The 24,090-nt window shown below is 43.9% G+C and overlaps 1 protein-coding gene across 2 annotated transcripts in view; it reads right to left on the reverse strand.

The window, feature by feature from the left end:
- Nucleotides 1-209: 209 nt before the first annotated feature.
- The window catches only part of Scaf8 (SR-related CTD associated factor 8), a 208,939-nt gene continuing 185,058 nt past the window's right edge, over nucleotides 210-24,090 (reverse strand). Inside the window, exon 22 of one of the 2 annotated variants that reach the window (XM_087193545.1) lies at nucleotides 210-301. The gene's annotated coding sequence lies outside the window, so the exon portion shown is untranslated. The remainder of the gene's footprint in view (nucleotides 302-24,090) is intronic. The other variant, XR_015444072.1, reaches the window with a different exon arrangement.

Consider the following 24,090-nt stretch of genomic DNA (forward strand, 5'->3'; position numbering starts at 1 on the left):
CCTTGGGAGGCTGGTGGCAGGCAGTGGCAGTGCCCGAAATGCACCAGGATCATCCCTCCTCCTACACATCGGGGGAGCCCTTGGTTTTAATGGCAGGGAAGTGAAAGCGGCCAGATGCAGGTGCAGTGTCCTGAATCACCCTAACTTGGAGACAGCCTGTTCACTAAGATTTTCTGAAGACATAGAGACAAAGAGAATTCACTACTGACCTTCTTAAAGTTCAATCAGGCCGCTGAAGATTAAAGCCTTCACATTCCCCTAGAAGCTTTAGAAGCTCCGTGATCTTCCAAGTCATTCTGTCCTAGAAGAAAGTAACACACAGGCTCATTAAATTACTCACACATGAACTATCAGTTCACACAGCATTAAATGAAAAGCTCATATTTCATGGACAAGATGAAGTATAGCTCAGAACAAATTACGCCGATGATTCATGCAAAAGCTTGGTTTCTGAGGCTTAATTTATTTAGATAACAGCTAACCTGACTCTTCATTAGTTCCAAGATCAGTGAAACCATCACTTAGTCTTTGTATATGACAACAGCAAGAAATGGCTATAGAAAGCAAAGGTTGAAGGTGCCGTGTTTGATTCACTCTGCAGGTGAGGTATGCTTTTGTTGGGATGTTATTACCTTGTTGATTAATGTGTTCCAGTGACTAGAAATCAAAGGACTTTGAAGTTCATATTTGGGAATGCAAAAATTTTGCACCTGGATGAGACATTCCTTTTTAATTTAAAAATTTTTAATATTTATTTGTTGACTGATTGATTGTGGTATTGAGGTTTGAACTCAGGGCCTTTGCATGGAGCTATATCCCCTCAAAATACTTTCTTTCTTTCTTTCTTTATTTTTGGTACCAGGGATTGAACTCGGGTCCTTGTGCTTGTGCAGCAGATAGCGAAACCACTGAGCTAAATCCCGGGCCCAAAATACTTTATTTTAAGACAGTGTCTTGCTAAAGTAGTTAAGTTGCCCAGGCTAGGCTTGAACTTGTGATCCTCCTCAGCTTTACAGAGCACTGAGATCACAGGTGTGCACCACCACACCTGGTTTCACAGGTGAAGAAATGAGATTCCAGAGAAATTGTCCCACCCACCATCTAGCAGCCAGCTACTGGTCAATTCAGAAGTTCATCAACCAGTGCTTTTTGCCTGGTAAGTAAGACTTAATTGAGACTCATAATTTTGAAAGAACAGCTCTTACGAAGGCTTTTGATTTAGAAAAAATTCTGGTTTTAAACTTATTTTATAAACTTTCTAAATAGAGAGGTAATTTTCATTTTTGCAGTGAAATTCTAATAAGCTTCAGTCTCCATATTTCATGGAGAAATGAATCTCACCAGGGCATGACAAAAAAAAAAAAGACTGTCCCCCATGACGGTTTCATATTTTCAGCCAAAACCTGACCTGTGCTAAGCTACAGGATGAAACTGTGTCCCTGGAAGGCAATCTGCCTCCTGGCTCCAAGGCATCTGGAAAATCTCAGAGTGCTTGAGCTGTTTGAGACCCTGAGCTGATGGAGTTCAAACCTTTCGTTACACTGGAGAGGCTGCAGTGCAGTCTAAAAGCAGCTTAAAGAGAGCGCTGGATGTAGGAAACCCAACAAACACATGTTTACTGGGAGTCCTTTGGTGCTAGGCTCTGTGTGCTCTGCTTCAAGTTCATGGTGTCGTTCAGTTCTCACAACCACCAGGTGACATATGCAATCGCACTCCTCCCTTCACAAACAGGACCACAAAAGCCTGGAGAGGCTGTGTCTTTGGCTTAATTTTTATTTATACGAGTACCTGCTACAGCCAGACACCTAGGTAGGTGCTGGAAGTACAAGGGAGCAATCAATACACTTCCTGCCTTTATCGAGTTCAGAATGTAGCGGGTATGGGGAGGTGCAGTCAGGCACCTTCATTAGAACCATGTTGCTCGAACTGCAGCTTTCAACACATTAGAAGGCCACAAGACTCATTTAAGTGGGGTTTTTTGTGTGTGCGTGGGCGTGGTACTGGAGATCAAACCCAGAAACACTCTACTACTGAGTCACATCCCCATCCCTTTTATTTTGAGAAAGGGTCTCACTAGGTTACCCGGGCTGGCCGAGAACTCAACATCCACCTGCCTCAGCCTCTCAGGTAGCTGGGATTACAGGCATAAGCCACTACACCTGGTTCAAAATCCGTCTTGATCAGGATTAAAAAGAGATAAGCATACAAATAAATAGAGCACAACAGAACAGCATAGAATGGAAAATAGTATGCACACAGTAGAGGTAAGGGAACTCACATGGACAATATATTAGTCCCATATACGTCTGTGTGTACTGGTTTGCATCAGAAACTATATTTTCATTTGTGGGTCAAGTGAAAAGAAGTATGAAGACCACTGAGTTAGATGAGGGTTTTATTAGAGGTGCATACAAAATGGTGAGTGCAGAAAGGAGCAAATGTCTGCCTGGGGAATGACCAGCACCCAGTTGCAGAGTGAGAGGGACACAATTTTGGTTTCTCACCAAGGCAAAGCCCCTTAAGGATGAGATGTTCAGATCAAACACTCAGAGCCAGGAAGAGCTTGGGAAGGAATGGTATGAGGTTGCAGGGGTGAGAGAGCAAAACAGAGTTGGGTTCCTTCTTTCTGTACGCTAGGATGGAGGAGGACACCTATCAGAGCAAGGGGAGGCACAGTGACACCAGTTCTGTGCTTATGTGATGGAGCCAGGCTGGAGAGAGAAGAGGGGATTAAACCTCAAGAAGACAGAGCCCCAGGTCTAGCCCAAATTTTGAGAACTGCTGGAGCTGGTAGAAGGTCTACACGCACAGGCCTGATCTAGGAAGATTCCCATCTCCCACTACAGCAAGAGGACAAAGAGCCTCACAGTCAGAAAGGTATGAGACAGAAGCTAACTCAGGCCCTTCGAATGATCTTAATCCCAAAGCACAGCTCCTTGGGGGATGGCAGGCTATTGTGAGCTCCCTTTCCAGGACAAAATAAGTATTGAATTTTCTATTCTTTTAACAAAACTTCCTTCTGACATAGTCTGTACACCATGTTTCCAGGTTGAAGATTTGAGGCAATGCACTAGACTGTCCCATGGAGATAGATTTCTAAGTGGGGCTCACAGAAAGAGAAAGAAAAGTCACCCACAGAAGAACCTGAGCTATCCATATGCAAGCTCTGCCAATGCAGGCTGTGCAAAGACCATGCAAGGGACACTCCGATTCCACGTGTTATTTTGGTGACTTGGAATCACACATGTATCTATTAAGCAACGATGGGAGATGATCTCAAGATTAGCGTCTCCATTTCTTCATCCATACTTCCCCTCTATAGACTTACGACGACACTGACAATAACTGGATACAATACACAATAAACCATTCCAGAAACATATAAGAAAATAATAACTAGGCATCTGTGCTTCTTTACTGGTCACATATGACAGAACTGTACAAATAACAAAGTCTCTATCAAGCCTTCACTAAAGGATATGGCTAAGGAGAGGATACTAGCTGATACTGAAAGCAGGAAAAATAATCCGGGCATTTTTAAAAATTCTATTCAGAAACTAATGGAACATTAGTTATGTGAAAGTGCTTCATGAACTAAAGGTATTCTCCAAGTATTTACCATTTTAATTATTATTATCAATGCTGACAAATTACCAAGCTAAAAAGTTGTTTTTTTCAATACCAGGGATTGAATCCAGGACCTTCATACTGACTCACTCCCCCAGCCTGTGAGATAGGGTCTCACTAAGTTGCCCAGGCTGGGCTCAAACTTGCAATCCTCTTCATTTCCTGTTTCATTTCTCAGAGTGGTGAGATTATAGGTGTGCAACACCATGCCTGGCTAAGCCCTTGTGTTTTACTCTAAGCTTCCTCGTGATTTTGATGGTTGTTTTTAATATTTCTAATAGAGCTATAAACTGTTTTCTATTCTTTATCCAGAAGATAGAAATAAAATAACATGATTCTATTTATTATCATACACATTACAAAATCAATGGTAGCATCGAATGGAAAGCTCTTTCTGAATATTAGCAAAATAACATCCTTCATTGCTAGTCTATATGCAAAATAAATTGTTTTGCTTCTTAAATTATATCTATTTGTAGGTTTTGCCCCATTTCATTTAAAATTAGGTGTTAATGATTTTACTTTTTGAAAAAAAAAGTCTTAAAATTATGGGTAACACAAGCCAAGGTAACTAAAGTGATTCTGTTGGCTGACAGAATTACCTTAATGCTTTAAACTTTAAAGGTTGTTCAACAGATACATTGTAAGAGGGCAAAGAAAGCATTTAGAGTTTAAACAAAGAATGGAAAGACATTAATTTTATTTATTTGCTTATTTATTTTGGTGCTGGGGATGGAACCTAAGGCCCCACACAAGCTGAGCATGTGCTCTACCGCTGAGCTCACCCCCTAGATGCGTGAAACCTTTTTAAGTAGCTGAGATTAAAGCTTCATGTGGAGGAATGCGCATGCGGGTGATAAAACTGAAACCCAAGAGAAGGGTGACCACTGAGAGCAGGGGCCGCGCTGCTAAGACTGGAGAAAGTTGTCTCCCGGCTTGGCTTAGGTAGTGTTCACGTAGGTAGCTCATTAATAAGCTACACGTGTGTGTTACTTCCTGCATTAACGGAGTTTCTGCTTTTCAACAACCAAGAGACAAAAGGAGGCGGTAGGAAGGGAATGGAGGGGGATATAAAAATAACTCAGATGTGTTATGTGCATGTACCAACTCCCCACGACAAGTGTCACTGCTATGACTGCAAACATGTACTAAAACAAATTTTAAAAAACTAGAGGGTTTTACATAAGGAAATCGTTTGTTTGAAATAGGGGAAAAACAATACAGTGATCAATTACCTGGTATTTCCAAGTCTAGTGAGACACAGAGAAAGAGCCTAAAGCCCACATATCCCTCATTTGCCAAAGGAAAGGCAGTATGGGGGGGGGGGGCTGGTGGCTCCCTGTATGTTGTCAGCCACTGGGGGCACTTTCACCCTCTCCAGCTCCTCCTAAGTTCCTCTCATTTATTGTGCCAACAGATGGGAGGTTTTTTGTTTGTTTGTTTGTAGCTAAATTTTATGATGTTTGCTATCTAGCCAGGTGCAGTGGTATATACCTGTAGCTACTTGGGAGGCTGAGGCAGGAGGATCACTTGAACCTAAGATTAGCCTGGGCAATAACAACAAAAAGTTTGATATCATAGAACACACATGTTTTTCAGTTTCTTTGCTTGCTTTCAACTTTTATTTATTTATTTATTTAGTTAGTTAGTTACTTTTTTGGAGATAGGGTCTCAATATTTAGTCCAGGTTAGCCTCGAACTTACTATGTAGTATATGCTGGCCTCAAACTTGAAGTCCTCCTGCCTCAGCCTCCCAAGTGTTGGAATTAAAGGCAGCAGCATATCATACCAGGCTTTGCTTTTAAGTTTTGATCAAGTTAAGAGCAGCTCAATAGGAATAGCTAACGTGGACTTTGGGTAAATACTGTACTACCAAACAGGAAGACAGGGCCATCAATTCCACTGCCTGCAGAATACCAGAATTGGGCTCCCAGCCCCCGCTGGCAAGCGCCTCTACTGTACCTCCGGGCCTTGCTCCAGGGTGAGAAAAGCCAGCACAAAGCCGAGGACGGAGCCCAGGTATGCGACTCCAGCTCTCTGAGCCCAAGTCGTCCTTTTTCTGCAGCTGGATAAAAAGCCGTTACTGTTTATTTGCTCAGAGGGCTGTTTAACATCGGAGCACAAAGAGTGGGGGAAAGCCACAACCACGTGGGCTGGAACGATTTCCAATCACAATAAACACTCCCAAAGAGGGCGGAAGACCGTAAGCGATATATTTCCCCGCTAACATTCTTTAAAATAAATGCACAGCCGCAGACGAGGCAGGCTGACTTGTCTCCACTGGCTGAGTAAGTGTGGAGAAAAGCAGACCTTTGTGTACTACCTGCGCGGTGCCCAGGCTCCATTCCAGACCGCACTTTGGGAACCCGTCCCGGGGAGAGAGGATCTGGAGATTGTTGACTAACCCGGGGCTAAGTCAGAGTCTCGGGGCGGCCCTGAAATCAACACGGATTCTTCCCCTCCACAGCCCCTGGCAGTGTGACATCCGGGAAGGCGCTGGCGCTGACACGCTCTGCGGGGCCTCCCCCTCCCTCCGAGCTGAGAACTGCCGTGGTTTCGAAACCCCAGCCACAGCCGGCTGCAGCCCAGTCCCAGCCAAACCTAAATGCTCGGCTGTCGCATCTTGGAGCCATTTCCTCCAAGCATGTGAGCAAAATCTGCAGAATTTAAAAGCAACATATGATGCTGGGAGGGACCTAAGAGACCCTATGTTCCTCACTAGTTTCTGAGTCCATCCCTTCTACTAGTGGAGTCCACGTGTCACTCTGCGTTACACATTTTGAATGTGATCCCAACGTGGAGCACCGCACACGTCCTGGAGACTGAAATTGCAACCACCAACCAAAAGCTGGATTCATTCTCCCGTTGTTGTTAGAGTTACAGCCAGTATAAAGCGTAGTTTCTCAATTGATTTAAAAAAGAGAACAACAGAGCTGAATGTGGCTTGTGCCTGTAGTGCCAGCTACTCAGGAGGCTGGGACAGGAGGACAGCTGGAGCTCAGAAATTCAGGACCAGGCTGGGCAACATAACAAGGCTCCCTCTAAAAGAAAGGAGAAGGTTGGGGGAGGGGCACCTTTGTTTGAGGCTGAGGTGGGATACTGGAGACCGGATCTATGGCCTCACTGAGCTACCTCCCCAGTCCTTTCTTTAAATTTTTTATTTTGAGACAGGGTCTGGCTAAATTGCTAAATTGCCCAGATTAGGCTCAAACTTGAGGTCCTCCTGCCTCAGCCTCCCATATGCCACCATGCCTGAGGACTTCTCTCATTTTAACATGAAAAGACAAACACTCACCCCAATCCAAACACACAACTAATACTAATGATCTGGCCATAGAAGGGATTTCCATCTCATCAGGTGATTAATTCTTGCAAAGCTATCAAATCCCCATCCAAAATGCTTTCTTTATTCATTACCCAAAGCAATAATCCATGCATATGATGAGCTGAAGGATAAGAAAAGCATATAGTAGATTTGCAAGGTGACCGACTGTTTTTAGTAACGTTGGTCGTTAGAATTGTGCAGTGTGCAACCCACGAAGCCATATGTGGTGGCCCTGATTCTACTTCTAATGTCAGAATCACTCGCTTGTTTGTATGTTATGCATATTGTGTATGCTATGTAAATCAGTTCTTTTGGATGTTCGTGTGAGTCTTGTTGATCACCTGTCATTCACTGCTCATTAGTCTAGACCAACATTATCAAGTAAGATGTGCTGAGGGCCGAGTGTTAATATCTCTTTGGTGTTTCCTTTGAGATTTTTATTTCCCCCCTTCTTATCCCACTGGTCACCAAAAATTGGGGGGCTAGATTCTAATTCGACCTTATAACTATTTCAAGTCTCTACCCTGCCTCAGGCTTCTTATAGCTCCTCTGAGTCATTCAGTAGTTTTCTAACTGTTCTTCCAGCTTCCAGCCTTTCCCAAACCAATCTGTCACATTATAACCAGAGTTACGTCCCTAAACAGACAGGCTTAGATCACATCTCTGTTTTAGAACTTTTATGACTTTATATTGCTGAGAGATAATGTCCAAACAAATCACCATGGTATGTGACCTGCTTAGAGTGCTTAGCAGTTGAGGCTAACATGACTTTCCATATTAGTCAACATCCATTCAGTCCTCTATTCCATGAAAATCTGCTGAGTCCAGTGAACACACTTCATGCAGGATTCAGAAACACTCAAAAAAGTAAATAAGACTTATTCCCAGATTGCAGGGTGTAAATACTTTGGCAGGAGACATGGACATGTTAATAAATAATATAGGGCTCGGGATGTAGCTGAATGGTGGAGCATTTGCCTATGTACCATGCCTAAAGCCTTGGGTTCAATCCCCAGTACCACAAAAAATATAATTAATTAATTAATCAATTACAGTTGACCATGGTCATCACAATTTGGGCCCCATGCAGCAAACCAGTTTCATATCCAGTAAATTCCCACACCATTTTTCCTGCTTTCTAGCCATGCTGCAATTTTTGTTATCCAAAAACATGGCAGGTTCTTTGATGCCTGCCTGTCATGTCCTCACCATGCTCAGAAAGCCCTCCGAATGCCCTGTCCCATGAACTCATGTTCATTCTTTCACTCTCCCCAACATCCTCCATCCTAGCCCCTCCCGGACATCCCCATGCGCACAACTCTACCATAGCAAATCAATATATTCTGCTGCAATTATTTGTGCTTCCCCTTGCACTGAGACAGCCCATATATTTTAATTAGTTATGACATCTGCATGACTAATGGCAGAGCAGTAAAAGCCAGCAAGAGAAAATAAGGCTCCCAGAGCACAGGGCCTGAGCCACAACGCATTCAAAGCAGTTGCTCTTTTTGTGCTGCCCAAGTCCCCACTGGACCCCTGTGAACCTGTCCCCCTCCTAGTGTGGGGGAAGATGGTCTCCGTGTGGCTGAGCTTAGTCCAGGCCCTACAGGGCCAGTCTCAGCAGAGGAGGGGTGGGGTATCGAGGCGGGGAAAGGATGGTGGTTCTCTAGGTTAAAAAAGGTGAATTCTTTCAGCTGTCCCACTCAGGGAAAGATCCCCTCCAGTTAAATCTAGCATCTCTTGCTTCCTTAGAGTTTGGTAACTAAGTACAGTATGCAACCTGGGCTCCAAGGAGGAGGTTTCTATAAAAGTTTAACTTCCACTAGGGCCAATATGTTAAGCCACTGGAGAACATATTTTTTTAAAAGACAAGAAATTCATATTTGGAATGACGTACAAATGAGTTTTCTTTCTTCCTTTTTTCTTCTCTCTTGCTTCCTTCCTCCCCTCCCTGCTTCCTTTTCTTCATTTCATCTTTTTCAAAGAGACACTGCTTTGTATGACTGGAAGATGTTATTTTTATACATCTGAACGTATTATTAAACAGTGAATTTAAAAATCCATTCAGCTAAGGGAAATTAACTTCAGAGTCATTTAGTCTTTATCCAGCGAAAGCAGGTAAAATGTAGACATTTCCCTGAAAAAAATTCATAATCCATTGGCTCTATTTTAATTGACAGTCTTGGTATTTTCTCCAAAGTGAGGCACTTCAACCCACAGATAGTTACTATGAATTCAAATAAATTAAATTAATAACAATTTATTTTTTGGGGGGGTACTGGGATCGAACTTAGGACCTTGTGCTTTCGAGGCAGGCGGCTGCACCACTGAGCTAAATCCCCGCCCTAATAACTTAATTAAAAGCACACAAATCCTGGCTAAATTGGCGATTTTCCCAGATTTAGTGATTGAAGAAAAGTAATTGAGACAAAGCCCAAACGACAGAGAAATAAACTAGAATGTACATGCCTGCAGTTGGGACTGCACACAAATATTCACCAAGAGAGTCAGATGAGCATGGAAATGGACATTTTCACAAATGGACATTGCCGCCAGGGATTTAGCTCAGTGGTTCCGCCGCCTTCCTCAGAAGCGCAAGGTCCAGAGTTAGATCCCCGGAACCAAAAAAACAAAAAGTTCAACAAATGGACATTGCCATCACAATGATCTAAAAGGCTGAAGGACAGGTGGGACCTGCCAATGGGCACCCCAGGCAAGGACAGTGGAGGTCAAGGGCATGGGAATGGTTTCTTCCCCAGCAACTGGGGTCCACTGGTTCCTCGGCCCTGTGACAGGTCCCAGGAGGCTCTGCCTCTTCCTGCAGGGACACCAGGAAGGAGATCAATCCCCTCAGTGCCCACCCCCTGCCACCGCTTTCCCTGTGTCACTCCCTGGCTAGCCTGTCTTCCTGGTAAAACTCACACGACAGACTATCCCCTCGTGGAAATGTTCTAGGAAACGGAGCATCCACCTTAGGTCCTTGTTATACTAACTCTTACCTTCTTCTCCCCCAGGAGGCCTGAACTGTGTCCATTTTTGTGTTTTGAAGCCTTCAAACTTCCTCAGGCAAACTCCATGAGGTCAGCTCGTGGGGTTACAGTTTCACTCCACACCAAGAAGGCTGCGCTCCGGAGTGGTTTACCCACAAGACATTCAGGCAGGAAGAGCCATTCCAGGAAGCTCTGAGGGAAACCAGAGCTGTGCAGGTAGGGTGAGGAACACACGTTCCAGAGCATGGGTCCCCTCTGCACAGCAGAGGCCCCCACACGCTCCAGGAACAGGAACTGCAATTTCAGATTCCAAAACAGAATTTGCTGCCTATCCCTTTTCTGGAGCAAAGTAAACAGCATCACTTTTGAAATCATTCTGTAAAAGAGAACTTCAGAAAAACAAAGAACACAGCCTAATGAAGTCTGGTTAGACGGGGAGTGGGATGGAGTTTCAAAACTACCAATCTGCCGTGTCCAGTGCTCACGGCCTTTCAAATTGAATGCTGTTTTTGCCCGGAGAGCAATTTTGGTTTGCAGAGAGAACCCTATACTTGGAAGGAAGAAGATACCAAGGTGCAAGTGTCAGCAGGAGTCTGAACTTCAAAAGCACCCTAATCACCACTGTCCTGTGCGCCCCCTTCCTGATCAACAACCAGGCTCCCAGACTGAAGGTGAGTCCTGTCCCATTCCGAACTCCTCACCACACACATTCCTCTCCCTCTCCTTGCAAGTCACTTGCACACATCCTCACCAAGCAGGGCCACTTCTAAAAGGGCTTGTGCTTAACTTTCTTTTGCTTATTTCCAGTGCTTTCTTCCAGCCATACAATCTGTATGTAATTAAAATCATATTGCGGCAAACGTTGAATGGTATGAACAGGTTTGCCAGATGTATACAATTGACTAGCTGTAGAATTTGGCTTGGCTGCAGTGATCCCATTAAAGAGGGCGAGCCCGGCTTATTTTGGAGTGTACATTATATGCTTTGGATCGGTGCTATTTTTCACTATACTAGTACTGTCTGTGATGCTTAACCCTTTACATATCAAGAGTCACCAAGACGTGGTCCTGCGTTGCAACAAAGATCACTGCAGCCTAACCAAAACCCTAGAGAAAAAACTATTTGGCTGGTGGAGGAAGGTGCCTTTGAAAATTTTTCCATTTTCTAAACCAAAATTAGCCCTCTCAGCTAAGCCTTCATGACAAAGGCTAAGTAGATGCCATCAGCACCTCCAGGATGAGGTGGAATAGAATGGAGAAAATGCAGATATCATCACTGCTTCAGATCCTAAAGAAGGAAGGCACTTTTCAAAGATTGAATGGAGTGATTTTAGGATTTTAAAAAAGGCAGTACTCTGCTACTGTAGATAATAAAACCTTGAAACTTTACATTCCAAGTGGTAGGAGATGAAATATGAACAGATCCAAGGAGTGAGGGGAGGTCACACGCTGACAGATCACCTGCCTGAGACTGACAGGAGGAGGGAACCAGGTCCTCCCAGTAGCATCTCTCCACCCACCCTTGTTCCCCGAACAGCAGCACAAACAAAACAAAAGAACCAGAGCCCTTTGTCAGAGAAAGAGCATTAGGTTGAAGAGGGCTTTTGTCTGATTCTCTGGGTCGCTCTATTCATACTTGATATAATTTGTAGATACTACAGCTGAGGAGTTGCAATTTTGCTTTAAAGACATTCTTCAATATAGACTTCAGAATGAGTTGAAGTCTCCCTCAACATGTGACAGGAAGAAACATATGTTCTTAATCTGTGGGTTTAAAATTGTTTCAGAATTACATCAATGAGACTTATCCTCAAAAGAAAAATCAGGCCACCAACCCCAAACAAGGGTATAAGAGCAGTGAAGGATAATACTACTTTCTAGCTTAATGTCTTACAACAAATCGGCTGTTAAAATACTTTTGAAATGGACTTTCATCTTGAGAAAAAAAAAGAAAAGGAAAGAAAGAAAAGGAGACTTGGAAACAGGGTTGGGGGGGGTGAGTTTCTTGCTAGAGGCATTTCCCGCTGAGCCGATCTGACCTGGGGGCGGAATGAAGATTAAGGTCCCTAGCACTGCAAGAAATGGAGTCAGAGAGGTATGGCCACATTCCGCTCGCCCGAGCAAGTTTATAACTAGCGTGCAAACACTAGGTTCTCAGAACTGAACCTTAAACTACGGAAAGTTAAAATCAGAAAACTGCCGAATGAACCTAAGGGAAGTAGAACTGGAAAATAGCTCAGTGGTCCAGCCTTTGCCCAGCATATGCAAAACCCTTGGTTCTATCCCCAGTACTGCCAAAAAGAAAAATGGAAGGTATCATGAAGTGTTTAGAATAAAGACTTGGGTACATGGTAAATAATGAAAGCTCTGATGGTTCACCAGTTAAGTGAAAATAAACAGAAGAAAAAAAAAGGAATGTCAGAAAATGTGGTAGTGGGAATAATAAAGGACAAAGTAAACAGGTTATGAGAGGAGAAAGGAAGTAAAAAGAAGAATTCCAGACTGTAACTGAGACTCCTAGATAAGGATCATCCAGTCCCTGCACAGTCACCTAGAAAGCCTTTCACCTGTGTGATGTTACTGGTACACACTGTTGTGATGCCAGCAGGAAAGAACTAACCTCCCCGGACTACAGATGAGAAGACTGAGGCTCAGATGAGACTCAGGTGCCCAAGGTCACAAAAACTAACAGTAATCTTGACCCTGAGCCCTATGCTCTTCTTTCTATTAAAGTGTCCTGATTCCTGATTCAGACCATTTGAAGGGAAAAGTAGCAAAAAGTACTCTTTCCTTCTACTTCTATTAAATGACCATAAACAGGCTCCAAATATCTTTCTTCCATTTGGAAGATCTAATTGATTTAGATCATTTATCAGATTATTTCTGAAATGATACCCTAATTCTGCTCCCCCTCAGTCACTGTCTAAGCAGTTGTGAAAGTTAGAAGCAAAGGGGAGGGCCTTGCAGAAGACTGGAGTGTGAAATGCTCTATTCTTTCATGTTCCGTTTGTCCACTAAAGACAAAATGGAAAAACTGCCATATTCTACTTGAGGACTTGCACAGGGACCAGAGAGGATTTAAGGACCACACACACCTCTCTGTGGCATCAGGTAGAGTTAATGCCCTAGCTGAGGAAACCAGACAGAAGGAACAATCAATGCCAAAAGTAGTCCCGGGATGTAGCTCAGTGGTAGACCACCTAGAGGCCCTGGGTTCGACCTCCAGCATTGTAGGAATTAAAGAACAGACCAGGCAACCTGAGTGTCTCTGGACAGGGTGTGTGGAAGGATTCTGTAGGCGAGCCTGAGCACTCATCTTACAGTCTTGTCCTCTTTCCCTGGATTATTCCCTACCAGTTTTCTAGGGAACTTTCTCCTGCTCTGGGTGGACATTGTGTGTGTGTGTGTGTGTGTGTGTGTGTGTGTGTGTGTGTGTATTGAACCCAAGGCCTTGCATATTCTAAGCACACAATCTATCACTGAGCTTACCCACAACCCTCTGGGCAGGATTTCATATAACATCTAAAGCTGGAAGCCAACTGGAAACCAGCTATTTGTTTAAAACCCTTTTGGATTCCTTCCCCTTAACTAACAAAATCCCGTATTTGGATCTTAGCTATTTCCTTCCAGCCATCAAATATATGCAATTTCTTGAATTTGGCTTCTTGGTTCAACTTAAGCTTATATGATCTTGTTTGTTTTTTTAGTGCCATAGTGGGGATTGAATCTTCTCAAGCTACTTCGCCAGCCCTTTTTGTTTTTATTTAGGCTCTCCCTAACTTGCAGAATCTGGGCTTAAACTTGGGCTGGATCCTTCTACCTCAGTCTCCCAATGAGCTAGGAGTATAGGCACCATCATGCGGAGCTTGTTTTTTGAGTAGAGTTGGATAATAAGGAAAATAGGGCTTAAGTTGAACAAAGAAAATTCTAATTTAGAAATATTTGATCTCAGACCTATTCAGAGGGTCAAGTCTCCACAATCAGGTGAATCTTAATTGATACAGAAGCAAAGGATGCTTTAACCTAAACAACTCTTCTGTATTATCCTGAGAGTGTCTGCATGGTTCAAATCCATTATTTTCTCAGGCCTGGGAAAATGTTAAATCCTATCAGTGAAGGAAATTGAAAAATTCCCATTGCAGGGAGATGGTCAGGCTGAGAATTAATTGATGGAGACAGGGGACTCTGCCTGGAGCCAGGGAGACCAGGCTGAGCCTGTGCTGCCATAATCCCATTAAGCGGCTCCTAGCAGCCCATAACCCGGTGGCTTTGATTCTAAGAGTCACTTAACTATCCAACTAAAACTGTAAACTTGGAGCCCAAGGGCTCATCAGCATAACCAAACACTGAGCAGTGAACCCTGTGAAGGGGGCTGCATCCCTGATAGCCCAGTATTTGGGGAAAAGTTGTTACAAGATGCTCTCTGGGAGAGATGGGGTCTCACCTTCCTGAGTGGAGCAATTTACTCTGTCACTAGAAACTCATCCTGAGGGGCCGAGTGAACTCTTCAGTCGCTCCCTTGCCCAGGCAAAGATGCTATTCACTCTCAGAGCAATTATAATCAGTCTCAAGATGTTCTTTGGGGGAACAAAGGATTCTGAGACAACTGTACTTCATTAGGCTGGAAAATGAGACAGAAACCTACTGTGAGCACCGCACTCTTTGGCTGGCCCTGGCTCAGTCCTCTGAGGATGGCCAGTGGACAAGGAGGAATACGATTTTTTTTTTAACCTAGGTGTTCTATCAATTGCTTACAAAGGGAGGTTAAAATCTTCAACAATGACTTTGGAATTTTCTATGACTCCCTGAAATTCTGTTAATATTTCTCCATGTCTCTTAAGCTCCATTTCTAGGTGTATAATTTTATGACTCTGGTTTATATATAGTTTATTTGTCCCTGGAGAATTGCCTCTTTTACTTCTGGGAACATTTATCATTTTGAAGTCTTTCACTTTATGTTTATATGGCCATGGTCTTATGTTTCTAAAGCAGACAGTTTATATGTCATACTTATTCCATCTTTTATAATTTCAATACATCTGTATTTATATTTAAAAGCAGCATACAGTTGGGTTTTCTTTTGTCTCCAGTCTAGGACTCTCCATCTTTAAATTGGAATGTTTAGTCCACTTATATCTGTCATTAATTATTGGTGTATTTTAACTATGACATTCTCATTTGTTTTCCATTGGTTTCATCCATCTTTCAAATTCTTCTGCTCCTCCTTTCTTGCCTTCTTCTAAATTAAACATTATTTAGAATTCTATTCTTATTTCTCTTCTGCCTTTTAAAGTGGTCTCTGCATTTTTTCCAGAAGAATCAATATGATTTTCAAGTGAATAAAAATAAATACCCTAACATCCTTTACTGCAGGATACTGTATATTACATGATGTTCAGTGCTCCCACTTTATCCATTCCATGATTTTGCTTTCTTTTTTTGGTACCGGGGATTGGACTCGGATCCTTGCACTTGCGAGGCAGGCGGTAGAGCCACTGAGCTAAATCCCCAGGCCCTCCATGATTTTGTTTTCTACAGTTTCGGTCAAGACCAGTCCAAAAATATTAAATGGAAAATCCCAGAAACATCAATTCATGAATTTCAAATAATTTTATTATAGTACATTGTCATAGTGGCTCCACTTTATTATTAGTTATTGTTAATCTCTCATTATACCTAACCTATAGATTTAACTTTATCATAGGTGTGTATATAGGAAAAATCTAGTATACGCAGGGTTTGGTGTTATCCATGGCTGCAGGCATCTGTGGAATGTCTTGGAACACAGACAAAAGGGATTGCTCTAATGGCTTACTGAGGGCAACTGAGAATCTTCCAAGGCCCCCCAAGACCTTAAGAGTAGAGAAACACAATTCTTCCTGCCTTCTTTTTTTTTTTTTTTTGCTACCAGGGATTGAACTCAGGTCCTTGTGTTTTCGAGGCAGGCGACAGAACCACTGAGTTAAATCCCCGGCCCCTCTTCCTGGCTTCTTAATAGCCCCTCTGATTCCACATACTAAATGAATTATGTTTTTGTTTTTTCTTTAAGCAATCTTTATAATAGCCCTAAGTCCCTGGACCTTCATGGTTTCAATCCTAAGAATACAGATTTCTAAACTTCTGTTACATTTCTTCATAGCTCTTCCATAAACTTCCTCTCCACTCATGTGCCACCCATTCTCTGAAAGTGTTATTGATTGGAAAGCCAGGTTTCAGGCCCTGAGAGAACCGAACACATAAAACTAAGGCTTGCAAGGAGCTCCCTCTTGAGGAAGGCTTTATGAAGATGCTGAAAACGGTGTGCTCCCTGTAAATTCATCTCAGCAGTTCCAGCTTCAAAAGCTAATAAAAATTAATCCAGAAAGTATACTGGCTAAATTATGGATGTGTGTATCTTCTTGCTAGAAATAAATTCTATCTCCTCCAAGTCAAGATCCTCTATAGCAGAAAAAATAAAAAACATAGTGCCTGACTACATGCATCCTTTACATATAAAATAATACAAAGCTAGAAATACACTTTCAATCAGAAAGGTAAATGTGACTGTAGAGTTTCAGCACTGTTGTTAGTTTCAGAAGACAAAAAAAGCAAACTTTTTCCAGAGAGAGGTGGTAGGTGTGGAGTGTCACACAGTGTTTAAGGGAAAGATTCCTGGCTCGGAGGGAGTGGATTGTTGATTCTGCCACTTTGCAATTGTGTGATCTTGGTGAAGTGTTTCTGTCCCCTTCAGCCTTGTGCAAAATAGAGGTGATGAAAGAATCCAGTTTGGAGGTTTGTGAAGAGAACTGAGGACCATGTTAGTACAGTCTGTGACACAGGGTGGCATGCAGAGGGAGCAGGCATGAGTGACAGGTGCTGCCACCAATATTATCTACATTCGTAACATTCTTTGGTGATAGGAAGGACACTGTTTTTTGTTGTTGTTGTTGTTGTTGTTTGTTTTTTTGAATCACAGAATCAGCTTCTTGTGTCCTTATTTTTCTCTTTCAGCTTTAGATAATTTTTTTCCTGGACTTTTTATTACTGCTCTGGAGATCATCTGCTAAATTAAAATACAGTCATGGCAGACTTCTTTCAGGTGGTGTCAGTGGTACTCGAGCAGCAAGATGAGTTTGGGGGTAGAGTCACCTAAATCACAGTTCAGGTGAATATACCAGCCCAGGCATTTTGCTAGATTTTTGTCAGAAGTCACAGTGGCCCTCCCACCTGACATCGTGCTGGAGATGAGGCAGGACTACGGTCTACTGGAACTTGTGTTCTGTCCCGTCCCCCTCCAACTGCCAGCCTGGCATCAGGGTAGAGGTGAGACTCACTCTGTATAAACGCAGCCACCGGCTGTTGAGACTCTTTCATCAGCTCTGAGTCTTACATTTGGTACTTTTGTTAGTTTACTTGTTTACCTTAGGTCTCCACCTCTACCCAGATATTCAAACAGCAAACCAAGCAGGGAGACTGGCAGGAGAGTGCAGGAAGATCGAAGAAATGACAATCTTGAAGAAACGAGAAGGGAAAAGAGGCAGGAAGATAATGACCTTCATTTCCAAAGGATTAAGCAGTAGGTTTTGTGAGAACACCCACAGGAAAGCACTCCGTAAGTGGACAGAGACAATGATAAGACAGGAGAAAGCTGGGAAGGCACAACATGACAGAGCAGTTAGGTGGGAGCTGTCAGGAAGGTGAAGCTGGGCCTGAGAGCACTTCCTCAAGGGAAGGCCCATGGCCAGGAAGGTCTCAGAGCCACTGCAGGTCGTTCTTCAGCAGGTGGAGACAGGGTGGCATCAGGGCACACAGAGCCCTAGGACAAACCCCCAGCACCCTCCTGGGGCCTCACTATATTTAAAGACTGGGAGGAGGCGTAGTCAGAGGTGTAAGTAGTTTGGTATAGCTCAAACCACCAACTTCAGATTAAAACAAACCTATGTATGTGATAGAGGGTAAACTTGGGATATATTTTTATGATCACACTGGAGTTCTGTGGTAATTTAGATTATTTAAGCTTGTGACAAACCACTATTATGTCCATGGCCCAGAAGATGGGAATTTTTTTCCCTCTGCCCTTAAGAGTACTTGGCTGGGGAAAATGGGAAGTGCAGGAAAATTCTCCCTCCATCCCAGGTTGTTCAAACCTTTCAGACTCACCTGTTGACCTTAAAAGTGCCCCCGACATGCAAGTCCTCCCTTGGGGCAGAAGCTTCCAGAGGACACCAGACACTTCTCCCGTGGGAAATCACGGGAACCATGTCCTTGCTACAGAAGGAGCCACTCATCCTCCTACCTGGAGTCTCTCTAATGATAAGAAGGCTTGGAAGCTTGTCAGGCACACAGGGCAGAGGGCGGCAGTGTACCTGGGACCCAGGGTCCCTTAGCTCTTTCCTGCTAAGAATGAGCTGTGACAGCAGACAGTATGTGTGCATTTTCCCACCTTCCTCTGGGACCTAGGAAGGCCTGGGGAGGCCCTCAGGGGAAAAGAGAAGCCACAGATCCCATTACCCAGTGGTGTCCCCAGACATCTTTTCACATCTTGATAGGCCTCAGATAGGAAACTGAAAAGGCAGGTGATAAGCAGGAAGCTTTGAAAATCAGGAGCAGGTCACTCAAACTTGCATTTCCATCCTGGGCCTTTGATTTGGCTGATATCTGTGGCCGCAACTCCTTTTTTGTAGGACTGCAAGTGAATCTTGTGGAAATAAGAGATGATTGTGTGCGTGTGTGTGTGTGTGTGTGTGTGTGTATGTGAATAGGAGTGCCAGAGAAGGAGAAATAGCTTGCAGTCCAAAAGCACCAGCAGGAAAATCTTGAGTTCTATTTTTTAAAATTATCTTTCAACAACTACAGCTTACATTCTGTGACACAGGCAAATACAATTGTCCCCATTTTCTGATAAGGACATAGGTGCCACTGTTGTGTGATATGAACATCCATCCTGAAGAGAATGTGTCTGAAGCTGTAGAGTTTCCTCAGGTCAGATTCCTACTTAAAGCCAGTGGAAGTCTGCTTTGACAGTAAAGATCAGATCAAGGTCCTCTTTCAACACATTTTAAAAAGCAAATTTTTAAAATAAAATGTACATTTTCTCCCAGAATAGGAGAAACAGAGAAACCTTTGGTCATGTCAGAGCACAGTGCCATATGTGCCCACATTGTGTCTGGCCAGGCTGTGGACACCAGGGAGCCAGAGGGGCTCAGAGAGAAGAGAAAACAGTAGAAGCCACTGGAGACTGGGAGCATCCTCTCCTCCGAAGATAAGCACAGTGGGAGGGAACTGCTCACTGGCTTGCCAGTGCCCATGGGATCAGCAGCCTGGCTAAACACTGTGGTTAAAAGCTCCTGGAATAAAAAATCATCCCAGCTACTTGGGAGGCTGAGGCAGAAGGATGGCAAGTTTCAGGGCAGTCTAGGCAACTGAATAAGAATGTCTCAAAATATATGTAGTCCTTGCCAAGCATGTTCAAGGTCCTGAGTCCCATCCATCCCCTGTGCCACAAAGAAAAGGTGTGTGTGTGTGTGTGTGTGTGTGCATGTGTGTGTGTAGTAGTGTCCAGCCTGTCCCCTGAGCCTGAGAACAATGGACCTCTCAGGCAGATGGGGCTGCCTACAGCCCATCTGCAGGTTTTCCCAGGTGGTGACCGTGCTCCCTCCCTACGCTGCTTTCTGGTTTTCCCTTGGGGAACTGAAAAGGACACACATTATCTACAGGGTAGACTCGGGATGCCTTTGCCTCATCCTCTCCTCTCCTGGTCAGCTCCACTGCCAAATCATCACCGCGTACCAGCATGCGCTAAGGCTTTATCTGACCCGCCTTGTTAGTTAACCCAGAAAGAGCACCAGTCTCTGCTTTCCTCCTACAATTGGTCCAGCGGACCAGCTCTCACCTCCCCATCCCTTCGAGATCCCAGACTACCACAAAGGGTCCCTTTGTTTTGACGACTGCTTTAGCTTGGAAAATGGAGCCCCGGGTAGCCTGTTAGGAGTCTTGACTCCTCCCTCTCCCACATCCTTCTTGCCCAGCTCTCTAGGAAGTCCTTTTGGGGCTCTCTCTGCAAACAGGCACTCTCTTCTCTAATTTCTACCTGTGTCATCTCATGCTGCTCCATCGAGTGTGGAGGAGTCACACAGCTATCTCCCTATTTCCAGGCTCAACTTTCTCCAACTGCTTCTCCCCACTGCAACAGCAGTGAAGTTATTCAAAAGGTAATATTCAGCTGGCCATGGTGGTGCATGCCCTAGGAGACTGAGGCAGGAGGTTGAAAATTCCAACCCAGCCTGGGCAACTTGGTGACTTGAGAACTTGTCTCAAAGTAAGAGAAAACAGTTTTTAAAAGGCTGGAGATGTAAGTTAGTGTAAAGACCCTGGATTCAATCCCCAGTACCACACACACACACACACACACACACACACACACACATGCACACACACAAAGAAGGAAAGAAAAGAAAAGGTAACATCTCCCTTAAAACTTCCCAGGGGCTGCTCCTCATGTCTATGAAACATAGACTTTAGGTTTCAGCCAGAATGTCACCTCTTGGGGAACTTTTTGTTGGCAACACCTTTTTCTCCAATATCAAACACCCCACAGCCAAAGAGTCTCTCCTTCAGCCTCTTGTTACATCAGTGAAATATTTGCCGAAATTTTACATCAATGATCCACCTGGTATTTGGATTTTGTCCTGCCCCTCATTCCACTCCACATACTTCATTCAGTCTCGACTTCCCAGCTCTCTTGGTTTCAGTGGAAACACTCCCACCACTGGCCTTCCTGCCACAGGATGGAGATAAGCCCTTACTGGAGAACTGTGGCCCTCCCCCAAGAATGGCAGTATCTCCAGCCTGGGGTGGAATTCCTGGGCTACATTTCTGTCTGGCAGAGGTAGCTTCAAGATGCAGGACAAGTCACCAGCTATCCTGAAGTAGGAGGCCTGAGAATGGCCAAGGGGAGCCATGATTCCTTTCCCGTTTCAGACTGCCCAGATTCCTGGCATCTCAGGAGCAGTAGTGAGTTAGTCCTGGCTAAGAACCCCCTGTGCCCATTCCTGGACTCCTAGGCTCTGAGCTTGTCACTTGGTGCAGCCACACTGTGGACAAAGCTATGAAGGGTGCCATCCACATTTTAGCTGAGTGACCTTTTGAGCAGTATGCTTCTATGACAATAATAACATTACACTGGCACATATGTTTACTCACATCTGTTACTGGAAACTGCACGGATCGCCCCCACACAAGCACGTCAGTTCTCTAAAGATGGTGAAACTTCTGAACTCAAATTTATCTGGAAGCAAATGCCTGGCATCCACTGGTAAGGGTCAAAGGAAGTCTTTGTGACCCTCTATTTCCCCTCCTTCTTATCCCTCACTGCCGACACAGTGACCTTCACAGTTCCAAGGCTTGGAACTGAAGAGATACAAGAAGAAAACAGGAAATGTAATTCAGCAACTTTTTTCTTGAATATTGACTCAAAGCAAGCTTTTCTACATCCTCTATGGATTATAAATCCTTTCCCCTCAGTCCCTCTCACACACGCAGGCCTTGTACAGGGCGGGGGGAGCCATGGTGAGGCTCTTCCCGGGGGGAGGAGCTGTGCTTAGACACAGACCATGCACACTCACTGCAGATGGAAGCACACACCAGGGACAGCCAGGAAATACAGAGCCTTTCCTGCTCAACCTGCGTGCACAGGCTCTGCTGGCCGGGGCTGAAATAGCCATGATTCTCTCACCACCAGGGAGACTTATCACGGTCCTGGCGACACAGGACTGAGATTAATCTGGCTTGACTGAAAAGACCATGAACACCCTTGGCCTGGTATGATTCTAAGACATCCAGACCACAGCTTGATACAGTCGCTCTGATGCCAAAGGCCGTCCTCAAGAGGCAGTCAGGGCTCCTTCCTACCCTGCTTCAAGTGTGGGTCTTTCCCATGCTAGGCAGCATCTATCCCCTTATGATCACTGCCCCCTGGGGCTCTTTAAATAATAATGATAAAAATAATAATAATAATAATCCATTTTGAAGTCCCATACCAACTCGAATCTCGGTATTTCAAAGTTTCTTCAGTATAAACAGAAATTATCAAAACCTTCAAGGGGCAGACTATGGTTCTTCTTCAAAGATTCACCAAGTCAGTGGCAGGGGTGAGACCTGGTGACTTAATTAACCCTGGTTCTCAATTACAAAGAGGTGGCTTGTCACTTGTCTTTGCAATTCTGCCACCAGATAAATGTTGGTTAAATACTTTAGGATCATATACTAGGCACATTTTATCTTTGAAATCTGGAGTTAGTATTAAAAAATGGATTATCCCTGATTCTTACTTTTACTTTGTTTTTGTTTTAGTGCAGGGATTGAACCCAGGGCTTCCTGCATGCTAAGCACCCACTGTACTGCTGAGCTACACCTACAACTCTCTCTCTCTCTCTTTTTATCTTGGTGCAACTCTAGTCACTATAAAAATGGCATTGGGGGCTGGGGATTTAGCTCAGTGGTTTCGCTGCCTGCTGCGCAAGCGCAAGGACCAGAGTTCGATTCCCGGTACCGAAAAAAAAAAAAAAAAAGGGCATTGAAAAACAATGATGAAAAAATTAGGGAAACAAATTAAATAAAAGGCAATTTCTTTCCTGAGAGTTTGGTGAGACATGTTCCAGTGTGGGAGTGCTTTATCCACTGTGGTCTTTCCCTAGTCAAGTTATAATCAACAATTCACTTCACCATTAAATGCTTATTTAATGCTTTACTGTAAAGAGCACTGCATGAAATACAAGGATCAAACTCATATTTTGACCTTCAGGGGATCACAGTCATGGAATCCCAAGTTAAGAGGCAACAGTTCAACCTGGGAAAGTAACTTCCAGACACAACCCAGGAGGGGATGACCCACTTTTTGGGTAGTACCAGCTGCACTCCACCCTGCACTCTTACAGCTGTGATTACTGACATTTAACTAAACTCATCTTTGGTTACCAGCAGGGAGCAGGGTACTTCATATATATCCATCTCATCGAATTCTCTCAACATTATCATGAGTACTCTCTCTTTTAGCTATGAGAAGTAGGTGTAAGGAGTTTGAATAACATTGCCATGGTCACAGGGCTAGGAAGTGGTAGAAATGACATTGAGACCTATAGCTGCTTGACTTACAAACACCAGTGTAGTAACAGCCTTCCCAGAAATGCACATAACTCACGACTATGCCACTTCTACCAACTTAGCATGGCTTCCCTGCAAAGCTGAGGCCTAAGTGATGTACTGAAAATGTTTTCAGGGCAGTGGGAAAGAAAAGCAATATGCTCTTGCAATTGGCTGCATTGTGCCAAAGAGTAGATTAAACTCACTTTCCCATAATTTTTTCAATTAATCAACCATAGCTTACTTCCTACATTTTTCTTATCTCCGCTCACATATCAGTGAGGTCTTCCCACACCGCTACACATAAAATATTAGCTGTGGCCTCTCCACCCCTCCTTACCCTACTTTATTCTTCTTTGGAGCACCCGCTCGCCCATGATGTTGTAGTGATGTTTGCTGCACTCAAAGCTCTATGAATACAGAGACTAGGCAGTGCCTGGCCATATTAGATGTGATCTATTAAATAAATGGATGCATTTGTCAAAACTTTTAAATGAACAAAATGCTACTCAGTAGGCAGCAGAAACCAGAGATTCAGAGAACCACATTCATTCATATGATGCCACTGTTCCCTCACAAGCGACTACCATCCTGTTACCATCACACAAGGACTCTCTTTTGACCTGTAGCTCCTCACTGGTCCCTACTGTGCATTTCCCCATTGCCCTGCTTCTGCTCTGGGGCTTCCTTACTCTGGAACCCCTTCCCCTATTCAAGACCAGCTCTTTTGGGACCCCAATCTTCAGCCTTCCCCTCTGACTTCGAAACAGTGACTCTTCTCTCTGTAGCCCAACACTTTCACGGTCCTCTGCTAAGTCACTGATTTCATTTTGTCTTGTGGAAGTTTTATGTTGTCTCCCAACTGACTCTAGGACAAGATCTCCATGCCTTATTATTCAGTTTTTAATTCTTACATGGCAAGCAAACTTCTTTCTTAGTAGGCACCTAATAAATGTTCCTGGGGCGAAGGAGAGACAGAGAACAAAGATACCAGTTTTTGCCACTCAGAGAGCCAAGCCCAGGGAAAAGA

The sequence above is a fragment of the Heterocephalus glaber genome, unplaced genomic scaffold, assembly GCF_053883595.1.
Source record: "Heterocephalus glaber isolate CG9 unplaced genomic scaffold, H.glaber_assembly_v1.0 deba00001593, whole genome shotgun sequence".
NCBI lineage: Eukaryota > Metazoa > Chordata > Mammalia > Rodentia > Bathyergidae > Heterocephalus > Heterocephalus glaber.